Genomic DNA, 11446 nt, shown 5'->3' with positions numbered 1-11446 from the left:
TTCAACTATCAAATTACTACATATGGTTGCTGCTCCATAAAATAATTTAGACACTATTAATTTTCACTTTAAAATGAAAGTTTCAGACATGATAACATGTATAAATTTTGAGGGGCTCATTCAAGTGTATGTTCTCATGATTTAAACAAAAGATGTGGAAGGTGGGGAAGGGGAGTGAACAACAGGCCTTTTTGATTCTACAGTCTATTCTTTAGCTTCCCTTAATTGTTTATCCTCTACCTTTAACTTCTTATATTGCCTGTAAACATTTGTAGCAACTTGAACAGTATTTTGGTGTTTATCTGGAATCACATCATTGCACAGATTAAGGCAGACATTTGATTACACTGGTGAACTTGTTGTAGGACTCAGGTCTTTTTAATCAATTTTGCAGAAAGAAAGCAATGCAGACTTTGAAAAGGAAAGTTCATACTGGAGAACTTAAGCCTCTCCCTATAGATCTCTCCAAATTTTTATTCAAACAATTACAGAATATTATCTGGTCAAGCAGTTTTCTTCTTGTAATTGTTGCTTCCTAGAATAACTTAATGTAATTCTCACACCAAGTTAGATACTATGCAGTTTATAGATTCGGTAATTAGTGACTCTTCTTATCAATGAAGTAAAATAAACTACTTCTTTCCATCTAGCTGGAACTTCACATAAGCCTGTATAAGCCACCAGACTGCATAACTGGTGCATTAGAGCTGAAAATGAGATGGAGGATATATAATGCTGCCCAGGTAATCCTGCCTAGAGCCGAAATGCCTGTGGAGGCTTCTAGCATTCAGAAAGGTTATTACCTTTAAGATTTTTTCCCCCCCTAAAACCTTCTGAAAGCTTGAGAAAAATCCATTTGCCTTCTGCTCTCAATAAATAAATATATACAGCAGGTAGATTTTACACAACTTAAATTGTGTATTAGTCTAGACCTTGGCAAAACATAGGTGCATCCACACTTTCATACAATGCAGTTTGAAACTGCACTGCATGGTCAATGTAGGCTCAAATAATGCAGTTTAACATAATTGAACTTCATTATACAAATCTATACAAATCAGTGTGGTGGGGATTTAGTTTGTGTAAGAGTAACTGTAAACAAAAAAGTTTATATTGTTTATTCCGCCTCCCATCAATGCTGCCCAGATAACTATCCCTTCTGACTAAAGATGTTAGGAAATGTAGACCCATGTCAATTTAACAAACCAGTATTGGGAAAGGCTGGTTTAGATGGCTTTGCTTTCATCTAAGAGCCGCCGCAAACTAGGTTCCTGCAGGAGAAAACCTTGCTAGCACGTCCCTGACGTCATGAGCCTGCCCCTCTCTCCTCGCCCCTTTCTCCGCCCCTTTCTCTTTGCCAGCGTGGTTTTTCCTTTGCTAGGGCAGCATTGCCCGCATTTTCTCTCAGTTGAATTCTGCCAACTGAGAGAATACACTGGCAATGCTGCCCTAGCAAAGGAAAAACCACTCTCGCACGGAGAAAGGGGGGGAGAAAGGGGCGGGGCGAGAGGCGGAGTCTCGTGACGTCAGGGACGTGCTATCAAGGTTTTCTCCCGCAGGAACCTAGTTTGCGACGGGTCTTAATGCAACTGTTTTCAGTTCCAGTTCACAATACAATAAGAATTAAGATCTCTTTATCCTAAATTTATTTTCATGCACTAGAATTCTAAATTACTCAATGCCTCCAAAGTGGATTGATCTGACCTCATACAGTCATTCCACATTGCACCTCATGTTTCCATTTTACACTTAAAATGCATTGAAAGATGCAGAATTCCTAATGTAGCCATTCCACCTTGTAGGAATCTTACAATGTGCTATGTATATATGCTTTGACAAAGCTTTCACTTCCCCCTGTTATTCTGGATCATTTCCTTCTGTGCTTTTCTGGTACAAATGCACATGTTGATAAAGCATTTCAAAAAAGCCACCTTATTGCCTAAAATGTATTGGAAAAGGTTGCAGAACTATTCCTTCTTATATATTTGAATGATCAATGTTTAAAACGCTGCTTGTTGTTTTACTAGTATTACTGATATTACTTATTGATGTCATGCAAACTGTGAGTGTTGTATTTATTTATTTGCTATATTTATATCATGCTCTTCTCACCCTGAGGGGGATTCAGAGTAGTTTACTATTTTTATTTGTATTTTAATGCCTTTCTGCCAGAATTTCTCTCTAAAACACATCATTTTTTTTTAAAAAAAACTTTAAATAAAGACATAATAGTACTATTTTTGTCACATTATTGTTGTAATTTTAATTACACTATTTTATAATATATATATATATATATGTTGTTGTTGTTCATTCGTTCAGTCGTCTCCGACTCTTCGTGACCTCAAGGACCAGCCCACGCCAGAGCTCCCTGTCGGCCGTTACCACCCCCAGCTCCCTCAAGGTCAGTCCAGTCACTTCAAGGATGCCATCCATCCATCTTGCCCTTGGTCGGCCCCTCTTCCTTTTGCCTTCCACTTTCCCCAGCATAATTGTCTTCTCTAGGCTTTCCTGTCTCCCCATGATGTGGCCAAAGTACTTCAACTTTGTCTCTAGTATCTTTCCCTCCAGTGAGCAGTCAGGCTTTATTTCCTGGAGGATGGACTGGTTGGATCTTCTCGCAGTCCAAGGCACTCTCAGCACTTTCCTCCAACACCACAGCTCAAAAGCATCGATCTTCCTTCGCTCAGCCTTCCCTAAGGTCCAGCTCTCACATCCGTAGGTGACTACAGGGAATACCATGGCTTTGACTAGGCGGATCTTTGTTGCCAGTCTGATGTCTCTACTCTTTACTATTTTATCGAGACTGGACATTGCTCTCCTCCCAAGAAGTAAGCGTCTTCTGATTTCCTGGCCACAGTCTGCATCTGCAGTAATCTTTGCACCTAGAAATACAAAGTCTGTCACAGCCTCCACGGTTTCTCCCTCTATTTTCCAGTTGTCAATCATTCTTGTTGCCATAATCTTGGTTTTTTTGACGTTTAGCTGCAACCCGGCTTTTGCGCTTTCTTCTTTCACCTTGATTAGAAGGCTCCTCAGCTCCTCCTCGCTTTCAGCCATCAGAGTGGTGTCATCTGCATATCTGAGGTTGTTAATGTTTCTTCCAGCATTTTTCACCCCAGCTTTGCATTCATCCAGCCCCGCACATCGCATGATGTGTTCTGCATACAAGTTAAAAAGGTTGGGTGAGAGGATGCAGCCTTGCTGTACGCCTTTCCCAATCTTGAACCAGTCTGTTGTTCCGTGGTCAGTTCTGACTGTTGCTACTTGGTCCTTGTACAGATTCCTCAGGAGAGAGACAAGGTGACTTGGTATCCCCATACCACCAAGAACTTGCCACAATTTATTATGATCCACACAGTCAAAGGCTTTAGAATAGTCAATGAAGCAGAAGTAGATGTTTTTCTGAAACTCCCTGCCTTTCTCCATTATCCAGCGGATATTGGCAATCTGGTCTCTCGTTCCTCTGCCTTTTCTAAACCCAGCTTGAACATCTGGCAACTCTCGCTCCATGTATTGCTGGAGTCTTCCTTGCAGGATCTTGAGCATTACCTTACTGGCATGAGAAATAATGGCCACTGTACGGAAGTTGGAGCAGTCCTTCGCATTTCCCTTTTTTGATATGGGGATATAAGTTGATTTTTTCCAGTCTGATGGCCATTCTTGTGTTTTCCATATTTGCTGGCAAATGGCATGCATCACCTTGACAGCATCATCTTTTAAGATTTTAAACAGTTCAACTGGGATCCCGTCGTCTCCTGCTGCCTTGTTGTTAGCAATGCTTCTTAAGGCCCATTCAACCTCACTCCGCAGGATGTCTGGTTCTAATTCATTCACCACACCATCATAACTATCCTCAATATTATTATCCTTCCTATACAGATCTTCTGTATAGTCTCGCCACCTTCTCTTGATCTCTTCAGCTTCTGTTAGGTCCCTGCCATCTTTGTTTCTTATCATACCAATTTTTGCCTGAAATTTACCTCCAATGTTTCTAATTTTCTGGAAGAGGTCTCTTGTCCTTCCTATTCTGTTGTCTTCTTCCACTTCCATGCATTGCTTATTTAAAAATAGTTCCTTATCTCTTCTAGCTAACCTCTGGAATTGCACATTTAACTGGGCATATCTCCCCTTACTATCACTGTTTCCTTTTGCTTTCCTCCTTTCTTGGGCTACTTCCAGTGTCTCAGCAGACAACCATTTTGCCTTCTTGGTTTTCTTTTTCTTTGGGACGTACTTTGTTGCCGTCTCCTGAACAATGTTGCGGACTTCTGTCCATAGTTCTTCTGGGACTCTTTTTACTAAATCTAGTCCTTCAAATCTGTTCTTCACTTCCACTGTATATTCGCTAGGAATGTTAGTGAGATCATATCTAACTGGTCTGTGTATTTTCCCTGACCTCTTTAGTTTTATTTTAAATTGAGCAATAAGAAGTTCGTGATCTGAGCTACAGTCAGCCCCAGGTCTTGTTTTCACCGACTGGATGGATGTCCACCACCTTTGGCTGCAAAGGATGTAGTCAATCTGATTTCGGTGCTGACCATCTGGTGAAGTCCATGTGTAAAGCCGTCTTTTAGGTTGTTGGAAGAGAGTGTTTGTTATACACAGTGAGTTTTCCTGGCAAAATTCTATCAGCCTGCGTCCCGCTTCATTTTGTTCTCCCAGACCATGCTTGCCTGTGATCCCAGTTGTCATTTGACTTCCCACCTTGGCATTCCAGTCTCCTGTAATGAAAATAATGTCTCTTTTTGGTGTATTATCCAGTAGGTCCTGCAGATCCTCATAGAACTGATCTACTTCTGCTTCTTCAGCAGCTGTGGTTGGGGCGTATATTTGGATCACTGTGATGTTGAAAGGCTTTCCTTGCACTCGAATTGAGATCATTCTGTCATTTTTTGGGTTGTATCAAAGCATCGCTTTAGCGAATTTCTTATTAATTATGAAGGCTACTCCATTTCTTCGATGTTCCTCTTGTCCGCAGTAGTAGATCTGGTGGTCATCTGATGTGAAGCGGCCCATTCCAGTCCATTTCAGTTCGCTGACCCTCAGAATGTCTATCTTTAGTCTTGACATCTCACCAATAACAACATCCGATTTGCCCTGGCTCATAGATCTTACATTCCAGGTTCCTATGGTGTGTTGATCTTTAGAGCATCGGATTCGTCGTTCACCTCCAGTACCGTCGGCCGCTAGCCTTCCTTTCGGCTTTGAGCTAGCTGAGTCATCACATCTGGGGCTAGTTGAACTTATCCTCTGCTCCTCCCCAGTAGCATTTTGGCCATCTTCCGACCTGGGAGTCCCATCTTCCAATGGCATATCGACATATCTCTGGTTGTACTGGTCCATTTAGTTTTCTTGGCAAGGATACTGGAGTGGTTTGCCATTGCCTTCCCCAGGGATCACGCTTGGTCTGACCTCTCTGCCATGACCGTCCCGTCTTGGGTGGCCCTTCACGGTTTCGTTCATGACATCATTGAGGTGCTCAAGCTCCAGCGCCCCGACAAGGCGGTGATCCTTTGCCAATGTAATGTCATTGTGTTCTTGTAAATCCAAACATAATGTATTGCTGGTACTATTTCTTACAAGATGCTATTTCCAAACTTTGTGAACAGCATGTGTTGGATTCGATCAGTTATTCTTTTTGAAAAATGCATATATAGAAAATAAAAGGACTCTGTCAAGAATTCTTCCTTTCATCTCCTAACTGGCCCAGAAAACCCTGGACTCGTTTAGACAAGAGGAATAATACCATAGACATTCCCTGAGGGACATCCTCAGACATTTTGCTGCCAAAAGTGTACATAAAGAAGCCACTCAGGCTGACAGGAGATTCAGTAATAAGACTGTTTGCTGCCCTCCATCATACATGAGGGTATTGTTTGTGTGTGTAACACACAGGCAATCTAAAGTCATTTAGAGGGCTTTAGATTGCCTGTGTGGTACACCTTGGCTTGACAATTTTGACACCTCTTACTCATAATTCCACCAGATGTCAGTTTGCTGCCTGTGCAAACAAGCTGTATACAGCAACATGGATGGTGTTGTTGGGTAAGACTAAAATATTAATCCAACTATATCCCCTAGGTGGAACATGGAGCTGTGGGGAGCCCTGCAACTGAGCAAGAAAGAAAACAGACAAACAAACAAACAACAAACAATAACTTTGGCCAAAGGATCCATCTGGACTTACTCCTGCTTTTGGTACAACCTAATCACAGCACTGGTCAAAATAAGTAAAATGTATTTCAATCATCAGTATTTTATACGGTTTCAGAGTTACACAGACAATGACAAAATGTTCATGAGCAAATTTTAATGCATATGTGGTAATTCTTATCTGAAGTCTATGTGACCAGCACAGCATCTAGCAAGAGCCTGTTCATTGTTTAAGAGGTAAGATGTTCTCAAGGTGTAGCACTGTATATATATAACCATAACTTCTGGTTGTTGGCCCTGGGCACATCAAACTGCAGGTGCAGCATTATCTAGCATAACTTAAGTGGCAGAGCACAGCAAGCAATACAAACCATGTGCAGATGTCAGCTATTGTCAAGTTGGAGCATGTCAGGCTCACTAAAACAGATCAGCATGCAATTGAATCATTAATTCTTATGTTTGCCACTATATCACTGTGTGAATCTGTTCACACTGTGTGCAAATATCTATGAATCTGATCCAGATTTTAATCCATATTTCAAAGAAGATTGATCCCTGTTCAAACAAGTGGTAGTGAACCACAGCAGCTCTGGAGGTGCCATTCTGTGAATCTGCTGAGCCTGTAATACACACTTCAGCTGAGATATTCCAAAGTAATAGAAAGGATGTGGTTTCACCCAAATAAGTTCAGGGCATTGGATAGTTCCTTAAATGTTCAGACTAAGGAATTTATCACACAAGGCTGGAGAGCAGAATTTCAGCAGGATAATAGCATATTTGGCCGTACTATCACACAACACCATGTTTTTCTTGCTGCTTCTTTGTATTCCTTCCATTGGTGTAGCACATGTTTTCACTGATGATAAAACCCACCAATGGCTCTCAATATCACTCCTTTCCCATTATTGACTTCTACTGCATTTCCAATATGGTAGCAGTCATATGGCATCATTGGGTGTGATTTTCCTGCTCTGCGCCTGCTTGCTATTCCTGAGCAAGTTATCTCCCAATTTTTTTCTATTTCATTCTTTTGTATCATACTGATATAATTGTGAAATTGTCATTTAAAAAACCCTGAAAGGCATGCAAGATAGGGCATAGGGAAGGAAAGTGGGGTTATGGAGGCTGAGCAAGAGACAGATCAAGGGAACATAGATTGCCAAAGCTGCACTGTTGGGCTAATGCAGAGAAGTATGAAAATGAATGCTCGAAAACCACTAGGTTTCCATTTGCATTGAGACAATAGGAAGGTGTGATAAAGTCCTAAACCCTGGAGTTGATTCACACTCAAGAAAGCTACCAGCTTCCACTACACCATAATGTAATCTGAACAGTAATAATAATAACACAAGGGCATGCAAAATTCCTTCAGTTCAAGGTCATTTCTGTGCCTCTCTGGTTATTTGTTTGCTTTCTTATAGGTCTTTTTCCAGAGTGCTGTTCATGACAAACTGGAAGAAGATGAACTGGTGGTAAATGGTCAAGCAGTGACAAGTAGAATAACTTTTGTTGGGCCACCAACTCAAGAGGAAAAGGGAATCCAGAGGAGAAAAAGCCTGGGTAGCTTTCACTGCAACCCTTAAAGCACCTGCTATCTGAGATTGCAGGTGCATTCCAATGTGTACAAAGCTACCTCTGTATAACCAGACTTTTAAAAAAATACTTTTTGGATCTGTGACCCAAGTCTCTCTAAATGAGCATGGCTGAGGATTCTGGGGGCTGAATGCAAAAAAAGTAATAGTTCCTCACTTTTGTCCACCTCAGTTCAGAGTCAGTTCAGTGATAACTTGTGCTCCTGCTTTCACAATTTCTGTTGACACAGTGGTGTGTTCATATCAAAACAGGAAAATGAATAGAAAGGGATCCTCCTGTCATTTCTTTTCCTGCACAAAACATTCGCTCAGTTCTGCCTGGGCTGTTGCCAAAGGTGTTAACGTACTCAGATTGTATCATATTATTTCCTATATGAGCTAAATTTTATTTTCATAAAGTCATGGCTTTGTCTTTAGGCAATTTGCTGTTGAACTGTGATGAAAGTTATTGACTTCTTTTTAAAAAACCCACATACAACACAATACCTAGGGTTAAACAAATTCATTTTTCCTAGCCTGTCTGTTGGGTGGCTAGAGATCAAATTTGCTTTAGTCATAATGGGCTTAGAAAAGGCTTATGAAATAGGTGAGGAAATGGAAAAGCTTTAAGCAGTGATGACTTGAAGATCAAGAGATAAATTGAGAGCTTGTTAGACAGTGATTGAGGTAATATGTTATATGGGGATTTACTCGTTGGCATATATACCCCAGAAGTTTTTTAAAAACAATGGTGATATAACACCTGCTGTGTACAAATCTGTGCTTCACACTGTCTCAAAATGCCAGTGCAGTCTAGTCGGTACAAGCAAACAAAATGGTAGACTTGTACCAATTTGATTACTTTATTTCCAAAAACTGTGATAAAAGAGGTTTAGGTTTTCAGACAAAGGACCTTTCCAAATTGTTTCACTGAACACTGAATATATACACGATGAACTTTTGGAAGGGATGTTTGTCCATCAGCTAATGTGTCAGTTGCACAGGGATAGTCTGTCATCCTGCTATTCTAGAGCATGATCAGGCTTCTCTGTCATCCAACTGAGCTTTCCATCCTCAAGAAGGAGCAAATAGCTTTTTCTACCTCTTTAAAACATGGTCTACGACTTCCTATGGGAGAATAGGTCAAATTTTTGATGAAACAAAAAACAGATGGCTGAATCCAGTTGGTTGTTCTAAATAGAATAGAGTTATGAAATCAATTGCTGAATGATTAAGCCAAAATTTACATAAATCCCACTGATTCTGCAGACCTACTCATATATGACTAGCAATTGATTTAGGCCTAGAAATAAGTATAAAGTTGTCCAAGGCTTTCATGGCTGGAATCCCTGGAGTGTTGTGTGGTTTCTGGGCTGTATGGCCATGTTCTAACATGTTCTCTTGACATTTTGCAGGCATCTGTGGCTGGCAACTTCCGAGGATCCTCTGAGGATGCCAACCACAGATGCAGGTGAAACATCAGGAGAAAATGCTGCTAGAACAAGCCCATACAGTCCAGAAATCACACAACACTCCAAGTGTAAAGTTTTTTCAGGTTCTGGGAACTTTTATTTAGAAATTGGGACCTAAGTCAAGGTGCAGAAAGATGACTTGTTTCACCTGAGAACTGTGAACCTTTGGTGTACTGTTTTTGATGTTTCCTTGCCCATCTTGGATGATGTGCAAATTGTTACTCACTTCTGAGTAAAAATATTGCTCGTAATTTGTAAACTCTTGAATTAAAAAATAAATTGAAACAGTATTATCAACATGTAGCAAGCAAAACATGCCAGTCAAACTGTTGCATTAGATAAATGCCTGGCTACTAAGAATGAATATATAGCAGCAGATTTTTTTTGTCTAAACATAGAAGTGCCCTCTACAGTTGCCAAACAATTTTAAGACTTGCACATAAAAATAATTTAAAATAGCTCGGCTGGATTTCAGTAAAAAGTAATACTTTTTTTTGTTATTTGAAAGGAAACTAAAGTTGCCATTAGTCTGTGAAAAGTTTTATTCTAAAGATTAAAAATTTAATAGAAATAACAAACTTCATAAGAAGTCCTACAACCCATTTCTAACATGATTAAACTCACATTATTGCAAAATGAAACAATCTAATCAACATTTTGTGTTCTAATTATGTCTAACTGATCTTAGAGCATTTCAGAATTTGTTTGTATCCCCAGGCCTGTTTTATCTTGACGTACTGTAAAATCATTTCTAAAATGAGTTGGGTAATGTATTTCTCTTACTGTGACAGGTAACAGCATTGTGAGAATAGTAAAGTTCAGAGACCGCTGCTAGGAAGTGATGATTGAAAATCTCAAGTGGGGTTTGAGGGAGGGAGCAATGAAGGAGAGAAATGGAAGTGCTCAAGGGAAAAAACAGACTCAGTTTGGGATGCAGCAAGAGGGGGAAATCTGCACACAATCTAGATCTGGAAGGCCAGTTGGGTGAGAATAAAATGAATGATGCAGGAAAATAAAATAAAAAGTTGGACAAACAGTAAAACTGGAGATACCTAAGAGGGAAAATACAGGTTGTGAAAAAATGCTGAAAGATTAGAGTATGTGGGTTATTGTTGCCCCTCCTTTCTTTTGCTTAATCCCTGAAAGCTGAGCTACTTATTTCCCCCCTAAAAGTTTGGACTTTAATAGAGCAGTAGTAGGGAGAAAAGCAAGTGACTCTATGTTTCCACCCACCTTCCTTCTTTCCTTCCTCCCTTTATTTTTAGGTTGACTTTTTATTTTTTTAAAAAAAATCCAGAGAAAGCATCACTAAAACAATCAAAACAATAGTATTATTGAAAAATACTAAAAATATTAATTTTCACATGATTCTTAAAAAAAATGAAAATAGGAAGTAATTGCAACTCCAAGAAGGGGGGGAGGTATTCCACAGTCTAGGAACAACACAGGAGAAAGCTTACCATTTAAGTGGAGTTTTGTAGCTAAATTTCTTGTTTCCTGAATATCTTTACATCTATAGTTTTGTAATGAGAGATGTGGAACCATGGATATATAGTCTACACCATTTACACATCATTTGGTGATTATCCGGCACTTGAATTGGACTCAGACAAGAAATGGCAATTCGTGGTGGTTTTGCAACACCAAGGTAATATGATCTTGATGTTGTGCACCAGTAGCAGCTTGCTGCTGGATTTTAGCTTGTACCTTTTGAAATAAATTGGTTGTACTTGCATCCTTTTTGACCAAATCATAATAAACCTCTGTGGCTTGTCTTCAAGCTGGTGAATTTGTTTCTCTGTTCTGGTTGATCTGGTTTAGTGTACTCTCGTCAGGCATGGACCCTTTAACCATGGTCCAAGCTGAAATCACTACATGATATGTACTCACTACTGTTGCCACCTGGAAATACAGGAACAGCCACAATCAAGGAGTTCTCCCAGGCTATAAACAGATCCAAGAGGAAATACAACCCTTCCAGGAGGAAATCAATCCTAGTCTCCTGGCTTGGACCTAAGATCTAACAGCACCTCTGCCAAATCAGGGTTAATTTATCTTGGGCATTTCCATACAATATATGATTGAACTGAAATAGTGTCATTTGTTGTCTGAGTCCAATTCAAGTGCCGGATAATCACCAAATGGTGTGTAAATGGTGTAGACTATATATCCATGGTTCCACACCTGTCATTACAAAACTATAGATGTAAAGATATTCAGGAAACAAGAAATTTAGCTACAAAACCC

Source organism: Anolis sagrei, chromosome 3 (genome assembly GCF_037176765.1).
Source record: "Anolis sagrei isolate rAnoSag1 chromosome 3, rAnoSag1.mat, whole genome shotgun sequence".
NCBI lineage: Eukaryota > Metazoa > Chordata > Lepidosauria > Squamata > Dactyloidae > Anolis > Anolis sagrei.
This window is presented reverse-complemented; position numbering follows the sequence as displayed.